Source organism: Triturus cristatus, chromosome 1_1, assembly GCF_964204655.1.
Source record: "Triturus cristatus chromosome 1_1, aTriCri1.1, whole genome shotgun sequence".
Classification (NCBI taxonomy): Eukaryota; Metazoa; Chordata; class Amphibia; order Caudata; family Salamandridae; genus Triturus; species Triturus cristatus.
Genome location: NC_140579.1, coordinates 505,241,815 through 505,263,443, shown reverse-complemented (window position 1 = coordinate 505,263,443; position 21,629 = coordinate 505,241,815).

Below are 21,629 nucleotides of genomic sequence, written 5' to 3'. Positions count from 1 at the left end.
GCAGTATAGGGGGTCATGCAGCAGGTTGCGGTTTAGGGTTTGCGGTAGTGCAGTGGTGTTTGGGCAGTGTAGGGGTTGTGCAGGGGGTGGTGTTTTAGGGTTTGGGGCAGTGCAGTGGTGTTCGGGCAGTGTAGGGGTTCATGCAGGGGTGGCATTTAAGGGTTTGGGGCAGTGCAGTGGTGTTCTGGCAGTGTAGGGTGTCGTGCAGGGGGTGGCGTTTTAGGGTTTAGGGCAGTGCAGTGGTGTTCGAGCATTGTAGGGTGTCGTGCAGGGGGTGGCGTTTTAGGGTTTGGGGCAGTGCAGTGGTGTTCGGGCAGTGTAGGGTGTTGTGCAGGGGGTGGTGTTTTAGGGTTTGGGACAGTGCAGTGGTGTTTGGGCAGCGTAGGGTGTCGTGCAGGTGATGGTGTTTTAGGGTTTGGGGCAGTGCACTCATGTTCGGGCAGTGCAGGGTGTCGTGCAGGGGGTGGCGTTTTAGGGTTTGGGGCAGTGCAGTGGTGTTCAGGCAGTATAGGGGGTCATGCAGCAGGTGGCGTTTTAGGGTTTGCGGTAGTGCAGTGGTGTTCGGGCAGTGTAGGGGTTGTGCAGGGGGTGGTGTTTTAGGGTTTGGGGCAGTGCAGTGGTGTTCGGGCAGTGTAGGGGTTCATGCAGGGGTAGCATTTAAGGGTTTGGGGCAGTGCAGTGCTGTTCTGGCAGTGTAGGGTGTCGTGCAGGGGGTGGCGTTTTAGGGTTTAGGGCAGTGCAGTGGTGTTCGAGCATTGTAGGGTGTCGTGCAGGGGGTGGCGTTTTAGGGTTTGGAGCAGTGCAGTGGTGTTCGGGCAGTGTAGGGTGTTGTGCAGGGGGTGGTGTTTTAGGGTTTAGGGCAGTGCTGTGGTGTTCTGGCAGTGTAGGGGGTCATCCTGGGGGTAGCGTTTTAGAGATTAGGGCAGTGCAGTTGTGTTCGGGCAGTGTAGGGGGTCGTCCAGGGGGTGGTGTTTAGGGTTTGGGGCAGTGCAGTGGTGTTCGGGCAGTGTAGGGGTCGTGCAGGCGGTGGTGTTTTAGGGTTTGGGGCAGTGCAGTCGTATTTGGGCAGTGTAGGGTGTACTGCAGGGGGTGGCGTTTTAGGGTTTGGGGCAGTGCAGTGGTGTTCGGGCAGTGTAGCGGGTGGCATTTTAGGGTTTGGTGCAGTGCAGGGGTGTTCGGGCAGTGTAGGGGATCATGCAGGGGTGGCGTTTTAGGGTTTGGGGGAGTGTAGTGGTATTCAGGCAATGTAGGGGGTCGTGCGGGGGGGTAGTGTTTTAGGGTTTAGGGCAGTGCAGTGGTGTTCAGGCAGTGTAGGGGGTCATGCAGGGGTGGCATTTTAGGGTTTGGGGCAGTGCAGTGGTGTTCGGGCAGTGTAGGGTGTCGTGCAGGGGGTGGCGTTTTAGGGTTTGGGGCAGTGCAGTGGTGTTCGGGCAGTGTAGCGAGTGGCAATTTAGGGATTGGAGCAGTGCAGTGGTGTTCGGGCAGTGTAGGGAGTCGTGCAGAGGGTGGTGTTTTAGGGTTTGGGCAGTACAGTGGTGTTCGGGCAGTGTAGGGTGTCGTGCAGGGTTGGCGTTTTAGGGTTTGGTGTAGTGCAATCGTGTTCGGGCAGTGTAGGGTGTCGGGCAGGGGGTGACGTTTTAGGGTTTGGGGCTGTGCAGTGGTGTTTGGGCAGTGTAGGCTGGACGTGCAGGGGGTTGCGTTTTAGGGTTTGGGGCAGTGCAGTGGTGTTCGGGCAGTGTAGTTGGTTGTTCAGGGCAGTAGTGTTTTGGGGTTTAGGGCAGTGCAGTGGTGTTCATGCAGTGTAGGGGGTCGTGCTGGGGGTGGTGTTTTAGGGTTTAGGGCAGTGCAGTGGTGTTCGGGCAGTGTAGGGGGTCGTGCAGGGGGTGGTGTTTTAGGTTTTTGGGCAGTACAGTGGTGTTCGGGCAGTGTAGGGTGTCGTGCAGAGGGTGGCGTTTTAGAGTTTGGGGTAGTGCAATCGTGTTCGGGCAGTGTAGGGTGTCGTGCAGGGGGTGACGTTTTAGGGTTTGGGGCTGTGCAGTGGTGTTTGGGCAGTGTAGGCTGGACGTGCAGGGGGTGGCGTTTTAGGGTTTGGGGCAGTGCAGTGGAGTTCGGGCAGTGTAGTTGGTCGTTCAGGGCAGTAGTGTTTTGGGGTTTAGGGCAGTGCAGTGGTGTTCATGCAGTGTAGGGGGTCGTGCTGGGGGTGGTGTTTTAGGGTTTAGGGTAGTGCAGTGGTGTTCGGGCAGTGTAGGGGGTCGTGCTGGGGGTGGTGGTTTAGGGCAGAGCAGTGGTGTTGGGGCAGTGTAGGGGTTCATGCAGGGGGTGGTGTTTTAGGGTTTAGGTCAGTGCAGTGGTGTTCGGGCCGTGTAGGGGGTCGTGCTGGGGGTGGTGGTTTAGGGCAGAGCAGTGGTGTTGGGGCAGTGTAGGGGTTCATGCAGGGGGTGGTGTTTTAGGGTTTAGGGCAGTGCAGGGGTGTTCGGGCAGTGTAGGGGGTCGTCCAGGGGGTGGTGTTTTAGGGTTTGGGGCAGTGCAGTGGTGTTCGGGCAGTGTAGGGGTCATGCAGGCGGTGGTGTTTTAGGGTTTGGGGCAGTGCAGTGGTGTTCGGGCAGTGTGGGTCATGCAGGGGGTGTTTTTTTAGGGTTTGGGGCACTGCAGTGGTGTCCGGGCAGTGTAGGGGTCATGCAGGGGGCGGCGTTTTAGGGTTTGGGGCAGTGCAGTGGTGTTCGGGCAGTGTAGGGGGTCGTGCAGGGGTGGTGTTTTAAGGTTTGGGGCAGTGCCGTGGTGTTCGGGCAGTGTAGGAGGTCGTGCAGGGGGTGGCGTTTTAGGGTTCGGGGCAGTGCAGTGGTGTTCGAGCAATGTAGGGTTCGTGCAGGGGGTGGCATTTTAGGGTTTAGGGCAGTGCAGTGGTGTTCTGGTAGTGTAGGGGGTCGTGCTGGGGGTGGTGTTTTAGGGTTTAGGGCAGTGCAGTGTTGTTTGGGCAGTGTAGGGGGTCGTGCTGGGGGTGGTGGTTTAGAGCAGAGCAGTGGTGTTCGGGCAATGTAGGAGGTCATGCAGGGGGTTGTGTTTTAGGGTTTGGGGCAGCGCAGTGGTGTTCGTGCAGTATAGGGGTTCATGCAGGTGGGGTGTTTTAGGGTTTGAGCAGTGCAGTGGTGTTCGGGCAGTGTAGGGGGTCATGCAGGGGGTGGTGTTTTAGGGTTTGGGGCAGTGCAGAGGTGTTCGGGCATTGTAGGGGGTCGTGCAGGGGGTGGCATTTTAGGGTTTGGGGAGATGCAGTGGTGTTTCGGCAGTGTAGGGGGTTGTGCAGGGAGTGGCATTTTAGGGTTTGGGGCAGTGCAGTGGTGTTCTGGCAGTGTTGGGGGTCGTGCAGCAGGTGGCGTTTTAGGGTTTGGGGCAGTGCAGTGGTGTTCGGGTCGTGCAGGGGGTGGCATTTTAGGGTTTGGGGCAGTGCAGTCGTGTTCAGGCAGTGTAGGGGGTCATGCAGGGGGTGGCGTTTTACGGTTTGGAGCAGTGGTGTTCAGGCAATGTAGGGGGTCGTGCAGGGGGGTAGTGTTTTAGGGTTTAGGGCAGTGCAGTGGTGTTCAGGCAGTGTAGGGGGTCGTGCTGGGGGTGGTGTTTTAGGGTTTAGTGCAGTGCAGTGGTGTTCAGGCAGTGTAGGGGGTCGTGCTGGGGGTGGTGGTTTAGGGCAGAGCAGTGGTGTTTGGGCAGTGTAGGGGGTCATTCAGGGGGTGGTGTTTTAGGGTTTAGGGCAGTGCAGTGGTGTTCGGGCAGTGTAGGGGTCATGCTGGGGGTGGTGTTTTAGGGTTTGGGGCCGAGCAGTTGTGTTCGGGCAGTGTAGGGGGTCGTGCAGGGGGTGGCTTTTTAGGGTTTGGGGAAGTGCAGTTTATATGGGCAGTGTAGGGGGTCATGCAGGGGTAACATTTTAGGTTTTGGGGCAGTGCAGTGGTGTTCGGTCAGTGTAGGGGGTGGCAATTTAGGGTTTGGGACAGTGCAGTGGTGTTCAGGCAGTGTAGGGGGTCGTGCAGGGGGTGGTGTTTTAGGGCTTGGGGCAGTGCAGTGGTGTTCGGGCAGTGTAGCGGGTAATGCAGGGGGTGGTGTTTTAGGGTATAGGGCAGCGTAGTGGTGTTCGGGCAGTGTGTGGGGTCGTGCAGGGGGTGGTGTTTTAGGGTTTGGGGCAGTGCAGTGGTGTTCGGGCAGTGTAGGGGGTCGTGCAGAGGGTGGTGTTTTAGGGTTTGGGGCAGTGCAGTGGTGTTCGGGCAGTGCAGGGGGTCATGCAGGGGGTGGTGTTTTAGGATTTGGGGAAGTGCAGTGGTGTTTGGGCAGTGTAGGGGGTCGTGCAGGGGTGGCGTTTTAGGGTTTGGGGCAGTGCAGTGGTGTTCGGGCAGTGTAGGGGGTGGCAATTTAGGGTTTGGTGCAGTGCAATGGTGTTTGGGCAGTGTAGGGGGTCGTGCAGGTGTGGTGTTTTAAGGTTTGGGGCAGTGCAGTGGTGTTCGGGCAGTGTAGGGGGTCGTGCAGGGGGTGGCTTTATAGGGTTTGGGGAAGTGCAGTGGTGTATGGGCAGTGTAGGGGGTCATGCAGGGGTAACATTTTAGGGTTTGGGGCAGTGCAGTGGTGTTCGGTCAGTGTAGGGGGTCGTGCAGGGGGTGGTGTTTTAGGGTTTGGGGCAGTGCAGTGGTGTTCGGGCAGTGTAGCGGGTAATGCAGGGGGTGGTGTTTTAGGGTATAGGGCAGTGTAGTGGTGTTCGGGCAGTGTAGGGGTCGTGCAGGGGGTGGTGTTTTAGGGTTTGGGGCAGTGCAGTGGTGTTCGGGCAGTGTAGGGGGTCGTGCAAGGGGGTGTTTTAAGGTGTGGGGCAGTGCAGTGGTGTTCGGGCAGTGTAGGGGGTGGCAATTTAGGGTTTGGTGCAGTGCAATGGTGTTCGGGCAGCGTAGGGGGTCATGCAGGGGGTAGCGTTTTAGGGTATGGGGCGATGCAGTGATGTTTAGGCAGTGTAGGGGGTCGTGCAGGTGGTGGCGTTTTAGGGTATGGGGCGATGCAGTGATGTTTAGGCAGTGTAGGGGGTCGTGCAGGTGGTGGCGTTTTAGGGTTTGGGGCAGTGCAGTGGTGTTCGGGCAGTATAGGGGGTCATGCAGCAGGTGGCGTTTTAGGGTTTGCGGTAGTGCAGTGGTGTTCAGGCAATGTAGGGGTTGTGCAGGGGGTGGTGTTTTAGGGTTTGGGGCAGTGCAGTGGTGTTCGGGCAGTGTAGGGGTTCATGCAGGGGTGGCATTTAAGGGTTTGGGGCAGTGCAGTGGTGTTCTGGCAGTGTAGGGTGTCGTGCAGGGGGTGGCGTTTTAGGGTTTAGGGCAGCGCAGTGGTGTTTGAGCATTGTAGGGTGTCGTGCAGGGGGTGGCGTTTTAGGGTTTGGGGCAGTGCAGTGGTGTTCGGGCAGTGTATGGTGTTGTGCAGGGGGTGGTGTTTTAGGGTTTGGGGCAGTGCACTCATGTTCGAGCAGTGCAGGGTGTCGTGCAGGGGGTGGCGTTTTAGGGTTTAGGGCAGTGCTGTGGTGTTCTGGCAGTGTAGGGGGTCATGCTGGGGGTAGCGTTTTAGGGATTAGGGCAGTGCAGTTGTGTTCGGGCAGTGTAGGGGGTCGTCCAGGGGGTGGTGTTTTAGGGTTTGGGGCAGTGCAGTGGTGTTCGGGCAGTGTAGGGGTCGTGCAGGTGGTAGTGTTTTAGGGTTTGGGGCAGTGCAGTGGTGTTCGGGCAGTGTGGGTCATGCAGGGGGTGTTGTTTTAGGGTTTGGGGCACTGCAGTGGTGTCCGGGCAGTGTAGGGGTCATGCAGGGGGTGGCGTTTTAGGGTTTGGGGCAGTGCAGTGGTGTTCAGGCAGTGTAGGGGGTCGTGCAGGGGTGGTGTTTTAGGGTTTGGGGCAGTGCCGTGGTGTTCGGGCAGTGTAGGAGGTCGTGCAGGGGGTGGCGTTTTAGGGTTCGGGGCAGTGCAGTGGTGTTCGAGCAATGTAGGGGTCGTGCAGGGGGTGGCGTTTTAGCGTTTAGGGCAGTGCAGTGGTGTTCTGGTAGTGTAGGGGGTCGTGCTGGGGGTTGTGTTTTATGGTTTAGGGCAGTGCAGTGTTGTTTGGGCAGTGTAGGGGGTCGTGCTGGGGGTGGTGGTTTAGGGCAGAGCAGTGGTGTTCGGGCAATGTAGGAGGTCATGCAGGGGGTTGTGTTTTAGGATTTGGGGCAGCGCAGTGGTGTTCGTGCAGTGTAGGGGTTCATGCAGGGGGGTGTTTTAGGGTTTGAGCAGTGCAGTGGTGTTCGGGCAGTGTAGGGGGTCATGCAGGGGGTGGTGTTTTAGGGTTTGGGGCAGTGCAGAGGTGTTCGGGCATTGTAGGGGGTCGTGCAGGGGGTGGCGTTTTAGGGTTTGGGGAGATGCAGTGGTGTTTTGGCAGTGTAGGGGGTCGTGCAGGGAGTGGCATTTTAGGGTTTGGGGCAGTGCAGTGGTGTTCTGGCAGTGTTGGGGGTCGTGCAGCAGGTGGCATTTTAGGGTTTGGGGCAGTGCAGTCGTGTTCGGGTCGTGCAGGGGTTGGCATTTTAGGGTTTGGGGCAGTGCAGTCGTGTTCGGGCAGTGTAGGGGGTCATGCAGGGGGTGGCGTTTTTCGGTTTGGAGCAGTGGTGTTCAGGCAATGTAGGGGGTCGTGCAGGGGGGTAGTGTTTTAGGGTTTAGGGCAGTGCAGTGGTGTTCAGGCAGTGTAGGGGGTCGTGCTGGGGGTGGTGTTTTAGGATTTAGTGCAGTGCAGTGGTGTTCAGGCAGTGTAGGGGTTCGTGCTGGGGGTGGTGGTTTAGGGCAGTGTAGTGGTGTTCGGGCAGTGTAGGGGTCATGCTGGGGGTGGTGTTTTAGGGTTTGGGGCCGAGCAGTGGTTTTCGGGCAGTGTAGGGGGTCGTGCAGGGGGTGGCTTTTTAGGGTTTGGGGAAGTGCAATTTATATGGGCAGTGTAGGGGGTCATGCAGGGGTAACATTTTAGGGTTTGGGGCAGTGCAGTGGTGTTCGGTCAGTGTAGGGGGTGGCAATTTAGGGTTTGGGACAGTGCAGTGGTGTTCAGGCAGTGTAGGGGGTCGTGCAGGGGGTGGTGTTTTAGGGTTTGGGGCAGTGCAGTGGTGTTCGGGCAGTGTAGCGGGTAATGCAGGGGGTGGTGTTTTAGGGTATAGGACAGCGTAGTGGTGTTCGGGCAGTGTACGGGGTCGTGCAGGGGGTGGTGTTTTAGGGTTTGGGGCAGTGCAGTGGTGTTCGGGCAGTGTAGGGGGTCGTGCAAGGGGATGTTTTAGGGTTTGGGGCAGTGCAGTGGTGTTCGGGCAGTGTAGGGGGTCGTGCAGGGGGTGGTGTTTTAGGGTTTTGGGCAGTGCAGTGGTGTTGGGGCAGTGTAGGGGGTCATGCAGGGGGTGGTGTTTTAGGATTTGGGGAAGTGCAGTGGTGTTTGGGCAGTGTAGGGGGTCGTGCAGGGGTGGCGTTTTAGGGTTTGGGGCAGTGCAGTGGTGTTCGGGCAGTGTAGGGGGTGGCAATTTAGGGTTTGGTGCAGTGCAATGGTGTTCGGGCAGTGTAGGGGGTCATGCAGGGGGTAGCGTTTTAGGGTATGGGGCGATGCAGTGATGTTTAGGCAGTGTAGGGGGTCGTGCAGGGGGTGGCGTTTTAGGGTTTGGGGCAGTGCAGTGGTGTTCGGGCAGTGTAGGGGGTCATGCAGGGGGTGGTGTTTTAGGGTTTGGGGCAGTGCAGTGGTGTTCGGGCAGTGTAGGGGGTCGTGCAAGGGGATGTTTTAGGGTTTGGGGCAGTGCAGTGGTGTTCGGGCAGTGTAGGGGGTCGTGCAGGGGGTGGTGTTTTAGGGTTTGGGGCAGTGCAGTGGTGTTGGGGCAGTGTAGGGGGTCATGCAGGGGGTGGTGTTTTAGGATTTGGGGAAGTACAGTGGAGTACGGGCAGTGTAGGGGGTCATGCAGGGGGTGGTGTTTTAGGGTTTGGGGCAGTGCAGTGGTGTTCGGGCAGTGTAGGGGGTCGTGCAAGGGGGTGTTTTAAGGTGTGGGGCAGTGCAGTGGTGTTCGGGCAGTGTAGGGGTTCATGCAGGGGGTGGTGTTTTAGGGTTTGGGGCAGTGCAGTGGTGTTTGGGCAGTGTAGGGGGTCATGCAGGGGGTGGCGTTTTAGGATTTGGGGAAGTGCAGTGGTGTTTGGGCAGTGTAGGGGGTCGTGCAGGGGTGGCGTTTTAGGGTTTGGGGCAGTGCAGTGGTGTTCGGGCAGTGTAGGGGGTGGCAATTTAGGGTTTGGTGCAGTGCAATGGTGTTCGGGCAGCGTAGGGGGTCATGCAGGGGGTAGCGTTTTAGGGTATGGGGCGATGCAGTGATGTTTAGGCAGTGTAGGGGGTTGTGCAGGTGGTGGCGTTTTAGGGTATGGGGCGATGCAGTGATGTTTAGGCAGTGTAGGGGGTCGTGCAGGTGGTGGCGTTTTAGGGTTTGGGGCAGTGCAGTGGTGTTCGGGCAGTATAGGGGGTCATGCAGAAGGTGGCGTTTTAGGGTTTGCGGTAGTGCAGTGGTGTTCGGGCAGTGTAGGGGTTGTGCAGGGGGTGGTGTTTTAGGGTTTGGGGCAGTGCAGTGGTGTTCGGGCAGTGTAGGGGTTCATGCAGGGGTGGCATTTAAGGGTTTGGGGCAGTGCAGTGGTGTTCTGGCAGTGTAGGGTGTCGTGCAGGGGGTGGCGTTTTAGGGTTTAGGGCAGCGCAGTGGTGTTCGAGCATTGTAGGGTGTCGTGCAGGGGGTGGCGTTTTAGGGTTTGGGGCAGTGCAGTGGTGTTCGGGCAGTGTATGGTGTTGTGCAGGGGGTGGTGTTTTAGGGTTTGGGGCAGTGCACTCATGTTCGAGCAGTGCAGGGTGTCATGCAGGGGGTGGCGTTTTAGGGTTTAGGGCAGTGCTGTGGTGTTCTGGCAGTGTAGGGGGTCATGCTGGGGGTAGCGTTTTAGGGATTAGGGCAGTGCAGTTGTGTTCGGGCAGTGTAGGGGGTCGTCCAGGGGGTGGTGTTTTAGGGTTTGGGGCAGTGCAGTGGTCTTCGGGCAGTGTAGGGGTCGTGCAGGCGGTTGTGTTTTAGGGTTTGGGGCAGTGCAGTGGTGTTCGGGCAGTGTGGGTCATTCAGGGGGTGTTGTTTTAGGGTTTGGGGCACTGCAGTGGTGTCCGGGCAGTGTAGGGGTCATGCAGGGGGTGGCGTTTTAGGGTTTGGGGCAGTGCAGTGGTGTTCAGGCAGTGTAGGGGGTCGTGCAGGGGTGGTGTTTTAGGGTTTGGGGCAGTGCCGTGGTGTTCGGGCAGTGTAGGAGGTCGTGCAGGGGGTGGCGTTTTAGGGTTCGGGGCAGTGCAGTGGTGTTCGAGCAATGTAGGGGTCGTGCAGGGGGTGGCGTTTTAGGGTTTAGGGCAGTGCAGTGGTGTTCTGGTAGTGTAGGGGGTCGTGCTGGGGGTGGTGTTTTATGGTTTAGGGCAGTGCAGTGTTGTTTGGGCAGTGTAGGGGGTCGTGCTGGGGGTGGTGGTTTAGGGCAGAGCAGTGGTGTTCGGGCAATGTAGGAGGTCATGCAGGGGGTTGTGTTTTAGGATTTGGGGCAGCGCAGTGGTGTTCGTGCAGTGTAGGGGTTCATGCAGGGGGGTGTTTTAGGGTTTGAGCAGTGCAGTGGTGTTCGGGCAGTGTAGGGGGTCATGCAGGGGGTGGTGTTTTAGGGTTTGGGGCAGTGCAGAGGTGTTCGGGCATTGTAGGGGGTCGTGCAGGGGGTGGCGTTTTAGGGTTTGGGGAGATGCAGTGGTGTTTCGGCAGTGTAGGGGGTCGTGCAGGGAGTGGCATTTTAGGGTTTGGGGCAGTGCAGTGGTGTTCTGGCAGTGTTGGGGGTCGTGCAGCAGGTGGCGTTTTAGGGTTTGGGGCAGTGCAGTCGTGTTCGGGTCGTGCAGGGGTTGGCATTTTAGGGTTTGGGGCAGTGCAGTCGTGTTCGGGCAGTGTAGGGGGTCATGCAGGGGGTGGCGTTTTACGGTTTGGAACAGTGGTGTTCAGGCAATGTAGGGGGTCGTGCAGGGGGGTAGTGTTTTAGGGTTTAGGGCAGTGCAGTGGTGTTCAGGCAGTGTAGGGGGTCGTGCTGGGGGTGGTGTTTTAGGGTTTAGTGCAGTGCAGTGGTGTTCAGGCAGTGTAGGGGTTCGTGCTGGGGGTGGTGGTTTAGGGCAGTGTAGTGGTGTTCGGGCAGTGTAGGGGTCATGCTGGGGGTGGTGTCTTAGGGTTTGGGGCCGAGCAGTGGTGTTCGGGCAGTGTAGGGGGTCGTGCAGGGGGTGGCTTTTTAGGGTTTGGGGAAGTGAAGTTTATATGGGCAGTGTAGGGGGTCATGCAGGGGTAACATTTTAGGGTTTGGGGCAGTGCAGTGGTGTTCGGTCAGTGTAGGGGGTGGCAATTTAGGGTTTGGGACAGTGCAGTGGTGTTCAGGCAGTGTAGGGGGTCGTGCAGGGGGTGGTGCTTTAGGGTTTGGGGCAGTGCAGTGGTGTTCGGGCAGTGTAGCGGGTAATGCAGGGGGTGGTGTTTTAGGGTATAGGACAGCGTAGTGGTGTTCGGGCAGTGTATGGGGTCGTGCAGGGGGTGGTGTTTTAGGGTTTGGGGCAGTGCAGTGGTGTTCGGGCAGTGTAGGGGGTCGTGCAAGGGGATGTTTTAGGGTTTGGGGCAGTGCAGTGGTGTTCGGGCAGTGTAGGGGGTCGTGCAGGGGGTGGTGTTTTAGGGTTTGGGGCAGTGCAGTGGTGTTGGGGCAGTGTAGGGGGTCATGCAGGGGGTGGTGTTTTAGGATTTGGGGAAGTGCAGTGGTGTTTGGGCAGTGTAGGGGGTCGTGCAGGGGTGGCGTTTTAGGGTTTGGGGCAGTGCAGTGGTGTTCGGGCAGTGTAGGGGGTGGCAATTTAGGGTTTGGTGCAGTGCAATGGTGTTCGGGCAGTGTAGGGGGTCATGCAGGGGGTAGCGTTTTAGGGTATGGGGCGATGCAGTGATGTTTAGGCAGTGTAGGGGGTCGTGCAGGGGGTGGCGTTTTAGGGTTTGGGGCAGTGCAGTGGTGTTCGGGCAGTGTAGGGGGTCATGCAGCAGGTGGCGTTTTAGGGTTTGCGGTAGTGCAGTGGGGTTCGGGCAGTGTAGGGGTTTGTGCAGGGGTGGTGTTTTAAGGTTTGGGGCAGTGCAGTGGTGTTTGGGCAATGTAGGGGGTCGTGCAGGGGGTGGCTTTATAGAGTTTGGGGAAGTGCAGTGGTGTATGGGCAGTGTAGGGGGTCATGCAGGGGTAACATTTTAGGGTTTGGGGCAGTGCAGTGGTGTTCGGTCAGTGTAGGGGGTCGTGCAGGGGGTGGTGTTTTAGGGTTTGGGGCAGTGCCGTGGTGTTCGGGCAGTGTAGCGGGTAATGCAGGGGGTGGTGTTTTAGGGTATAGGGCAGTGTAGTGGTGTTCGGGCAGTGTAGGGGTCGTGCAGGGGGTGGTGTTTTAGGGTTTGGGGCAGTGCAGTGGTGTTCGGGCAGTGTAGGGGGTCGTGCAATGGGGTGTTTTAAGGTTTGGGGCAGTGCAGTGGTGTTCGGCCAGTGTAGGGGTTCGTGCAGGGGGTGGTGTTTTAGGGTTTGGGGCAGTGCAGTGGTGTTCGGGCAGTGTAGGGGGTCATGCAGGGGGTGGCGTTTTAGGATTTGGGGAAGTGCAGTGGTGTTTGGGCAGTGTAGGGGGTCGTGCAGGGGTGGCGTTTTAGGGTTTGGGGCAGTGCAGTGGTGTTCGGGCAGTGTAGGGGGTGGCAATTTAGGGTTTGGTGCAGTGCAATGGTGTTCGGGCAGCGTAGGGGGTCATGCAGGGGGTAGCGTTTTAGGGTATGGGGCGATGCAGTGATGTTTAGGCAGTATAGGGGGTCGTGCAGGTGGTGGCGTTTTAGGTTTTGGGGCATTGCAGTGGTGTTCGGGCAGTATAGGGGGTCATGCAGCAGGTGGCGTTTTAGAGTTTGCGGTAGTGCAGTGGTGTTCGGGCAGTGTAGGGGTTGTGCAGGGGGTGGTGTTTTAGGATTTGGGGCAGTGCAGTGGTGTTCGGGCAGTGTAGGGGTTCATGCAGGGGTGGCATTTAAGGGTTTGGGGCAGTGCAGTGGTGTTCTGGCAGTGTAGGGTGTCTTGCAGGGGGTGGCGTTTTAGGGTTTAGGGCAGTGCAGTGGTGTTCGAGCATTGTAGGGTGTCGTGCAGGGGGTGGCGTTTTAGGGTTTGGGGCAGTGCAGTGGTGTTCGGGCAGTGTAGGGTGTTGTGCAGGGGGTGGTGTTTTAGGGTTTCGGACAGTGCAGTGGTGTTCGGGCAGCGTAGGGTGTCGTGCAGGGGGTGGTGTTTTAGGGTTTGGGGCAGTGCACTCATGTTCGGGCAGTGCAGGGTGTCGTGCAGGGGGTGGCGTTTTAGGGTTGAGGGCAGTGCTGTGGTGTTCTGGCAGTGTAGGGGGTCATGCTGGGGGTAGCGTTTTAGGGATTAGGGCAGTGCAGTTGTGTTCGGGCAGTGCAGGGGACGTGCTGGGGGTGGTGTTTTAGGGTTTGGGGCAGTGCAGTGGTGTTCGGGCAGTGTAGGGGTCGTGCAGGCGGTGGTGTTTTAGGGTTTGGGGCAGTGCAGTGGTGTTAGGGCAGTGTGGGTCATGCAGGGGGTGTTGTTTTAGGGTTTGGGGCAGGGCAGTGTAGGGGTCATGCAGGGGGTGGCGTTTTAGGGTTTGGGGCAGTGCAGTGGTGTTCGGGCAGTATAGGGGGTCGTGCAGGGGTGGTGTTTTAGGGTTTGGGGCAGTGGTGTTCGGGCAGTGTAGGGGGTTGTGCAGGGGGTGGCGTTTTAGGGTTCGGGGCAGTGCAGTGGTGTTCGAGCAATGTAGGGGTCGTGCAGGGGGTGGCGTTTTAGGGTTTAGGGCAGTGCAGTGGTGTTCGAGCATTGTAGGGTGTCGTGCAGGGGGTGGCGTTTTAGGGTTTGGGGCAGTGCAGTGGTGTTCGGGCAGTGTAGGGTGTTGTGCAGGGGGTGGTGTTTTAGGGTTTCGGACAGTGCAGTGGTGTTCGGGCAGCGTAGGGTGTCGTGCAGGGGGTGGTGTTTTAGGGTTTGGGGCAGTGCACTCATGTTCGGGCAGTGCAGGGTGTCGTGCAGGGGGTGGCGTTTTAGGGTTGAGGGCAGTGCTGTGGTGTTCTGGCAGTGTAGGGGGTCATGCTGGGGGTAGCGTTTTAGGGATTAGGGCAGTGCAGTTGTGTTCGGGCAGTGCAGGGGACGTGCTGGGGGTGGTGTTTTAGGGTTTGGGGCAGTGCAGTGGTGTTCGGGCAGTGTAGGGGTCGTGCAGGCGGTGGTGTTTTAGGGTTTGGGGCAGTGCAGTGGTGTTAGGGCAGTGTGGGTCATGCAGGGGGTGTTGTTTTAGGGTTTGGGGCAGGGCAGTGTAGGGGTCATGCAGGGGGTGGCGTTTTAGGGTTTGGGGCAGTGCAGTGGTGTTCGGGCAGTATAGGGGGTCGTGCAGGGGTGGTGTTTTAGGGTTTGGGGCAGTGGTGTTCGGGCAGTGTAGGGGGTTGTGCAGGGGGTGGCGTTTTATGGTTCGGGGCAGTGCAGTGGTGTTCGAGCAATGTAGGGGTCGTGCAGGGGGTGGCGTTTTAGGGTTTAGGGCAGTGCAGTGGTGTTCTGGTAGTGTAGGGGGTCGTGCTGGGGGTGGTGTTTTAGGGTTTAGGGCAGTGCAGTGTTTGGGCAGTGTAGGGGGTTGTGCTGGGGGTGGTGGTTTAGGGCAGAGCAGTGGTGTTCGGGCAATGTAGGAGGTCATGCAGGGGGTTTTGTTTTAGGGTTTGAGGCAGTGCAGTGGTGTTTGTGCAGTGTAGGGGTTCATGCAGGGGGGTTTTTTAGAGTTTGAGCAGTGCAGTTGGTGTTCGGGCAGTGTAGGGGGTCATGCAGGGGTGGTGTTTTAGGGTTTGGGGCAGTGCAGAGGTGTTCGGGCATTGTAGGGGGTCTTGCAGGGGGTGTCGTTTTCGGGTTTGGGGAGATGCAGTGGTGTTTCGGCAGTGTAGGGGGTCGTGCAGGGAGTGGCGTTTTAGGGTTCGGGGCAGTGCAGTGGTGTTCTGGCAGTGTTGGGGGTCATGCAGCAGGTGGCGTTTTAGGGTTTGGGGCAGTGAAGTCGTGTTCGGGCAGTGTAGGTGGTCATGCAGGGAGTGGCGTTTTACGGTTTGGAGCAGTGGTGTTGGGGCAGTGTAGGGGTTCATGCAGGGGGTGGTGTTTTAGGGTTTAGGGCAGTGCAGTGGTGTTCGGGCAGTGTAGGGGGTCGTCCAGGGGGTGGTGTTTTAGGGTTTGGGGCAGTGCAGTGGTGTTCGGGCAGTGTAGGGGTCGTGCAGGCGGTGGTGTTTTAGGGTTTGGGGCAGTGCAGTGGTGTTCGGGCACTGTGGGTCATGCAGGGGGTGTTGTTTTAGGGTTTGGGGCACTGCAGTGGTGTCCGGGCAGTGTAGGGGTCATGCAGGGGCTGGCGTTTTAGGGTTTGGGGCAGTGAAGTGGTGTTCGGGCAGTGTAGGGGGTCGTGCAGGGGTGGTGTTTTATGGTTTGGGGCAGTGTCTTGGTGTTCGGGCAGTGTAGGAGGTCGTGCAGGGGGTGGCGTTTTAGGGTTTGGGGCAGTGCAGTAGTGTTCGAGCAATGTAGGGGTCGTGCAGGGGGTGGCGTTTTAGGGTTTAGGGCAGTGCAGTGGTGTTCTGGTAGTGTAGGGGGTCGTGCTGGGGGTGGTGTTTTAGGGTTTAGAGCAGTGCAGTGTTTGGGCCGTGTAGGGGGTCGTGCTGGGGGTGTGGTTTAGGGCAGAGCAGTGGTGTTCGGGCAATGTAGGAGGTCATGCAGGGGGTTGTGTTTTAGGGTTTGGGGCAGTGCAGTGGTGTTCGTGCAGTGTAGGGGTCATGCAGGGGGTGGTGTTTTAGGGTTTGGGGCAGTGCAGAGGTGTTCGGGCATTGTAGGGGGTCGTGCAGGGGGTGGCGTTTTAGGGTTTGGGGAGATGAAGTGGTGTTTCGGCAGTGTAGGGGGTCGTGCAGGGAGTGGCGTTTTAGGGTTTGGGGCAGTGCAGTGGTGTTCTGGCAGTGTTGGGGGTCGTGCAGCAGGTGGCGTTTTAGGGTTTGGGGCAGGGCAGGCGTGTTCGGGTCGTGCAGGGGGTGGCATTTTAGGGTTTGGGGCAGTGCAGTCGTGTTCGGGCAGTGTAGGGGGTCATGCAGGGGGTGGTGTTTTAGGGTTTAGTGCAGTGCAGTGGTGTTCAGGCAGTGTAGGGGGTCGTGCTGGGGGTGGTGGTTTAGGGCAGAGCAGTGGTGTTTGGGCAGTGTAGGGGGTCATGCAGGGGGTGGTGTTTTAGGGTTTAGGGCAGTGCAGTGGTGTTCGGGCAGTGTAGGTGTCATGCTGGGGGTGGTGTTTTAGGGTTTGGGGCAGAGCAATGGTGTTCGGGCAGTGTAGGGGGTCGTGCAGGGGGTGGCTTTTTAGGGTTTGGGGAAGTGCAGTTTATATGGGCAGTGTAGGGGGTCATGCAGGGGTAACATTTTCGGGTTTGGGGCAGTGCAGTGGTGTTCGGTCAGTGTAGGGGGTGGCAATTTAGGGTTTGGGACAGTGCAGTGGTGTTCAGGCAGTGTAGGGGGTCGTGCAGGGGTGGTGTTTTAGGGTTTGGGGCAGTGCAGTGGTGTTCGGGCAGTGTAGCGGGTAATGCAGGGGGTGGTGTTTTAGGATTTGGGGAAGTGCAGTGGTGTTTGGGCAGTGTAGGGGGTCGTGCAGGGGTGGCGTTTTAGGCTTTGGGGCAGTGCAGTGGTGTTCGGGCAGTGTAGGGGATGGCAATTTAGGGTTTGGTGCAGTGCAATGGTGTTCGGGCAGTGTAGGGGGTCATGCAGGGGGTAGCGTTTTAGGGTATGGGGCGATGCAGTGATGTTTAGGCAGAGTAGGGGGTCGTGCAGGGGTTGGCGGTTTAGGGTTTAGGGCAGTGCAGTGGTGTTCGGGCAGTGTAGGGGGTCATTCAGCAGGTGGCGTTTTAGGGTTTGCAGTAGTGCAGTGGTGTTCGGTCAGTGTAGGGGGTCATGCAGGGGGTGGTGTTTTAGGGTTTGGGGCAGTGCAGTGGTGTTCGGGCAGTGTAGCGGGTAATGCAGGGGGTGGTGTTTTAGGGTATAGGGCAGTGTAGTGGTGTTCGGGCAGTGTAGGGGGTCGTGCAGGGGGTGGTGTTTTAGGGTTTGGGGCAGTGCAGTGGTGTTTGGGCAGTGTAGGGGGTCGTGCAAGGGGGTGTTTTAGGGTTTGGGCAGTGCAGTGGTGTTCGGGCAGTGTAGGGGTTCGTGCAGGGGGTGGTGTTTTACGGTTTGGGGCAGTGCAGTGGTGTTCGGGCAGTGTAGGGGGTCATGCAGGGGGTGGCGTTTTAAGATTTGGGGAAGTGCAGTGGTGTTTGGGCAGTGTAGGGGGTCGTGCAGGGGTGGCGTTTTAGGGTTTGGGGCAGTGCAGTGGTGTTCGGGCAGTGTAGGGGGTGGCAATTTAGGGTTTGGTGCAGTGCAATGGTGTTCGGGCAGCGTAGGGGGTCATGCAGGGGGTAGCGTTTTAGGGTATGGGGCGATGCAGTGATGTTTAGGCAGTGTAGGGGGTCGTGCAGGTGGTGGCGTTTTAGGGTATGGGGCGATGCAGTGATGTTTAGGCAGTGTAGGGGGTCGTGCAGGTGGTGGCGTTTTAGGGTTTGGGGCAGTGCAGTGGTGTTCAGGCAGTATAGGGGGTCATGCAGCAGGTGGCGTTTTAGGGTTTGCGGTAGTGCAGTGGTGTTCGGGCAGTGTAGGTGTTGTGCATGGGGTGGTGTTTTAGGGTTTGGGGCAGTGCAGTGGTGTTCGGGCAGTGTAGGGGTTTGTGCAGAGGTGGAATTTAAGGGTTTGGGGCAGTGCAGTGGTGTTCTGGCAGTGTAGGGTGTCGTGCAGGGGGTGGCGTTTTAGGGTTTAGGGCAGTGCAGTGGTGTTCGAGCATTGTAGGGTGTCATGCAGGGGGTGGCATTTTAGGGTTTGGGGCAGTGCAGTGGTGTTCGGGCAGTGTAGGGTGTTGTGCAGGGGGTGGTGTTTTAGGGTTTGGGGTAGTGCAGTGGTGTTCGGGCAGTGTAGGGGTCGTGCAGGCGGTGGTGTTTTAGGGTTTGGGGCAGTGCAGTGGTGTTCGGGCAGTGTGGGTCATGCAGGGGGTGTTGTTCTAGGGTTTGGGGCAGTGCAGTGGTGTCCGGGCAGTGTAGGGGTCATGCAGGGGATGGCGTTTTAGGGTTTGGGGCAGTGCAGTGGTGGTCGGGCAGTGTAGGGGGTCGTGCAGGGGTGGTGTTTTAGGGTTTGGGGCAGTGCAGTGGTGTTCGGGCAGTGTAGGGGGTTGTGCAGGGGGTGGCGTTTTAGGGTTCGGGGTAGTGCAGTGGTGTTCGAGCAATGTAGGGGTCGTGCAGGGGGTGGCGTTTTAGGCTTTAGGGCAGTGCAGTGGTGTTCTGGTAGTGTAGGGGGTCGTGCTGGGGGTGGTGTTTTAGGGTTTAGGGCAGTGCAGTGTTTGGGCATTGTAGGGGGTTGTGCTGGGGGTGGTGGTTTAGGGCAGAGCAGTGGTGTTCGGGCAATGTAGGAGGTCATGCAGGGGGTTGTGTTTTAGGGTTTGGGGCAGTGCAGAGGTGTTCGGGCATTGTAGGGGGTCTTGCAGGGGGTGGCGTTTTAGGGTTTGGGGAGATGCAGTGGTGTTTCGGCAGTGTAGGGGGTCGTGCAGGGAGTGGCGTTTTAGGGTTTGGGACAGTGCAGTGGTGTTCTGGAAGTGTTGGGGGTCGTGCAGCAGGTGGCGTTTTAGGGTTTGGGGCAGTGCAGTCGTGTTCGGGTCGTGCAGGGGGTGGCATTTTAGGGTTTGGGGCAGTGCAGTCGTGTTCGGGTAGTGTAGGTGGTCATGCAGGGGGTGGCGTTTTACGATTTGGAGCAGTGGTGTTCAGGCAATGTAGGGGGTCGTGCAGGGGGGTAGTGTTTTAGGGTTTAGGGCAGTGCAGTGGTGTTCAGCCAGTGTAGGGGGTCGTGCTGGGGGTGGTGTTTTAGGGTTTAGTGCAGTGCAGTGGTGTTCAGGCAGTGTAGGGGGTCGTGCTGGGGGTGGTGGTTTAGGGCAGAGCAGTGGTGTTTGGGCAGTGTAGGGGGTCGTGCAGGGGGGTAGTGTTTTAGTGTTTAGGGCAGTGCAGTGGTGTTCAGCCAGTGTAGGGGGTCGTGCTGGGGGTGGTGTTTTAGGGTTTAGTGCTGTGCAGTGGTGTTCAGGCAGTGTAGGGTGTCGTGCTGGGGTGGTGGTTTAGGGCAGAGCAGTGGTGTTTGGGCAGTGTAGGGGGTCATGCAGAAGGTGGTGTTTTAGGGTTTAGGGCAGTGCAGTGGTGTTCGGGCAGTGTAGGGGGTCATGCTGGGGGTGGTGCTTTAGGGTTTGGGGCAGTGCAGTGGAGTTTGGGCAGTGTAGGGGGTCGTGCAGAGGGGTGTTTTTGGGTTTGGGGCAGTGCAGTGGCGTTCGGGCAGTGTAGGGGTTTGTGCAGGGTTGGTGTTTTAGGGTTTGGGAAAGTGCAGTGGTGTTCGGGCAGTGTAGGGGGTCGTGCAAGGGGTGGCTTTTTAGGGTTTGGGGAAGTGCAGTTTATATGGGCAGTGTAGGGGGTCATGCAGGGGTAACATTTTCGGGTTTGGGGCAGTGCAGTGGTGTTCGGTCAGTGTAGGGGGTGGCAATTTAGGGTTTGGGACAGTGCAGTGGTGTTCAGGCAGTGTAGGGGGTCGTGCAGGGGTGGTGTTTTAGGGTTTGGGGCAGTGCAGTGGTGTTCGGGCAGTGTAGCGGGTAATGCAGGGGGTGGTGTTTTAGGATTTGGGGAAGTGCAGTGGTGTTTGGGCAGTGTAGGGGGTCGTGCAGGGGTGGCGTTTTAGGCTTTGGGGCAGTGCAGTGGTGTTCGGGCAGTGTAGGGGATGGCAATTTAGGGTTTGGTGCAGTGCAATGGTGTTCGGGCAGTGTAGGGGGTCATGCAGGGGGTAGCGTTTTAGGGTATGGGGCGATGCAGTGATGTTTAGGCAGAGTAGGGGGTCGTGCAGGGGTTGGCGGTTTAGGGTTTAGGGCAGTGCAGTGGTGTTCGGGCAGTGTAGGGGGTCATTCAGCAGGTGGCGTTTTAGGGTTTGCAGTAGTGCAGTGGTGTTCGGTCAGTGTAGGGGGTCATGCAGGGGGTGGTGTTTTAGGGTTTGGGGCAGTGCAGTGGTGTTCGGGCAGTGTAGCGGGTAATGCAGGGGGTGGTGTTTTAGGGTATAGGGCAGTGTAGTGGTGTTCGGGCAGTGTAGGGGGTCGTGCAGGGGGTGGTGTTTTAGGGTTTGGGGCAGTGCAGTGGTGTTTGGGCAGTGTAGGGGGTCGTGCAAGGGGGTGTTTTAGGGTTTGGGCAGTGCAGTGGTGTTCGGGCAGTGTAGGGGTTCGTGCAGGGGGTGGTGTTTTACGGTTTGGGGCAGTGCAGTGGTGTTCGGGCAGTGTAGGGGGTCATGCAGGGGGTGGCGTTTTAAGATTTGGGGAAGTGCAGTGGTGTTTGGGCAGTGTAGGGGGTCGTGCAGGGGTGGCGTTTTAGGGTTTGGGGCAGTGCAGTGGTGTTCGGGCAGTGTAGGGGGTGGCAATTTAGGGTTTGGTGCAGTGCAATGGTGTTCGGGCAGCGTAGGGGGTCATGCAGGGGGTAGCGTTTTAGGGTATGGGGCGATGCAGTGATGTTTAGGCAGTGTAGGGGGTCGTGCAGGTGGTGGCGTTTTAGGGTATGGGGCGATGCAGTGATGTTTAGGCAGTGTAGGGGGTCGTGCAGGTGGTGGCGTTTTAGGGTTTGGGGCAGTGCAGTGGTGTTCAGGCAGTATAGGGGGTCATGCAGCAGGTGGCGTTTTAGGGTTTGCGGTAGTGCAGTGGTGTTCGGGCAGTGTAGGTGTTGTGCATGGGGTGGTGTTTTAGGGTTTGGGGCAGTGCAGTGGTGTTCGGGCAGTGTAGGGGTTTGTGCAGAGGTGGAATTTAAGGGTTTGGGGCAGTGCAGTGGTGTTCTGGCAGTGTAGGGTGTCGTGCAGGGGGTGGCGTTTTAGGGTTTAGGGCAGTGCAGTGGTGTTCGAGCATTGTAGGGTGTCATGCAGGGGGTGGCATTTTAGGGTTTGGGGCAGTGCAGTGGTGTTCGGGCAGTGTAGGGTGTTGTGCAGGGGGTGGTGTTTTAGGGTTTGGGGTAGTGCAGTGGTGTTCGGGCAGTGTAGGGGTCGTGCAGGCGGTGGTGTTTTAGGGTTTGGGGCAGTGCAGTGGTGTTCGGGCAGTGTGGGTCATGCAGGGGGTGTTGTTCTAGGGTTTGGGGCAGTGCAGTGGTGTCCGGGCAGTGTAGGGGTCATGCAGGGGATGGCGTTTTAGGGTTTGGGGCAGTGCAGTGGTGGTCGGGCAGTGTAGGGGGTCGTGCAGGGGTGGTGTTTTAGGGTTTGGGGCAGTGCAGTGGTGTTCGGGCAGTGTAGGGGGTTGTGCAGGGGGTGGCGTTTTAGGGTTCGGGGTAGTGCAGTGGTGTTCGAGCAATGTAGGGGTCGTGCAGGGGGTGGCGTTTTAGGCTTTAGGGCAGTGCAGTGGTGTTCTGGTAGTGTAGGGGGTCGTGCTGGGGGTGGTGTTTTAGGGTTTAGGGCAGTGCAGTGTTTGGGCATTGTAGGGGGTTGTGCTGGGGGTGGTGGTTTAGGGCAGAGCAGTGGTGTTCGGGCAATGTAGGAGGTCATGCAGGGGGTTGTGTTTTAGGGTTTGGGGCAGTGCAGAGGTGTTCGGGCATTGTAGGGGGTCTTGCAGGGGGTGGCGTTTTAGGGTTTGGGGAGATGCAGTGGTGTTTCGGCAGTGTAGGGGGTCGTGCAGGGAGTGGCGTTTTAGGGTTTGGGACAGTGCAGTGGTGTTCTGGAAGTGTTGGGGGTCGTGCAGCAGGTGGCGTTTTAGGGTTTGGGGCAGTGCAGTCGTGTTCGGGTCGTGCAGGGGGTGGCATTTTAGGGTTTGGGGCAGTGCAGTCGTGTTCGGGTAGTGTAGGTGGTCATGCAGGGGGTGGCGTTTTACGATTTGGAGCAGTGGTGTTCAGGCAATGTAGGGGGTCGTGCAGGGGGGTAGTGTTTTAGGGTTTAGGGCAGTGCAGTGGTGTTCAGCCAGTGTAGGGGGTCGTGCTGGGGGTGGTGTTTTAGGGTTTAGTGCAGTGCAGTGGTGTTCAGGCAGTGTAGGGGGTCGTGCTGGGGGTGGTGGTTTAGGGCAGAGCAGTGGTGTTTGGGCAGTGTAGGGGGTCGTGCAGGGGGGTAGTGTTTTAGTGTTTAGGGCAGTGCAGTGGTGTTCAGCCAGTGTAGGGGGTCGTGCTGGGGGTGGTGTTTTAGGGTTTAGTGCTGTGCAGTGGTGTTCAGGCAGTGTAGGGTGTCGTGCTGGGGTGGTGGTTTAGGGCAGAGCAGTGGTGTTTGGGCAGTGTAGGGGGTCATGCAGAAGGTGGTGTTTTAGGGTTTAGGGCAGTGCAGTGGTGTTCGGGCAGTGTAGGGGGTCATGCTGGGGGTGGTGCTTTAGGGTTTGGGGCAGTGCAGTGGAGTTTGGGCAGTGTAGGGGGTCGTGCAGAGGGGTGTTTTTGGGTTTGGGGCAGTGCAGTGGCGTTCGGGCAGTGTAGGGGTTTGTGCAGGGTTGGTGTTTTAGGGTTTGGGAAAGTGCAGTGGTGTTCGGG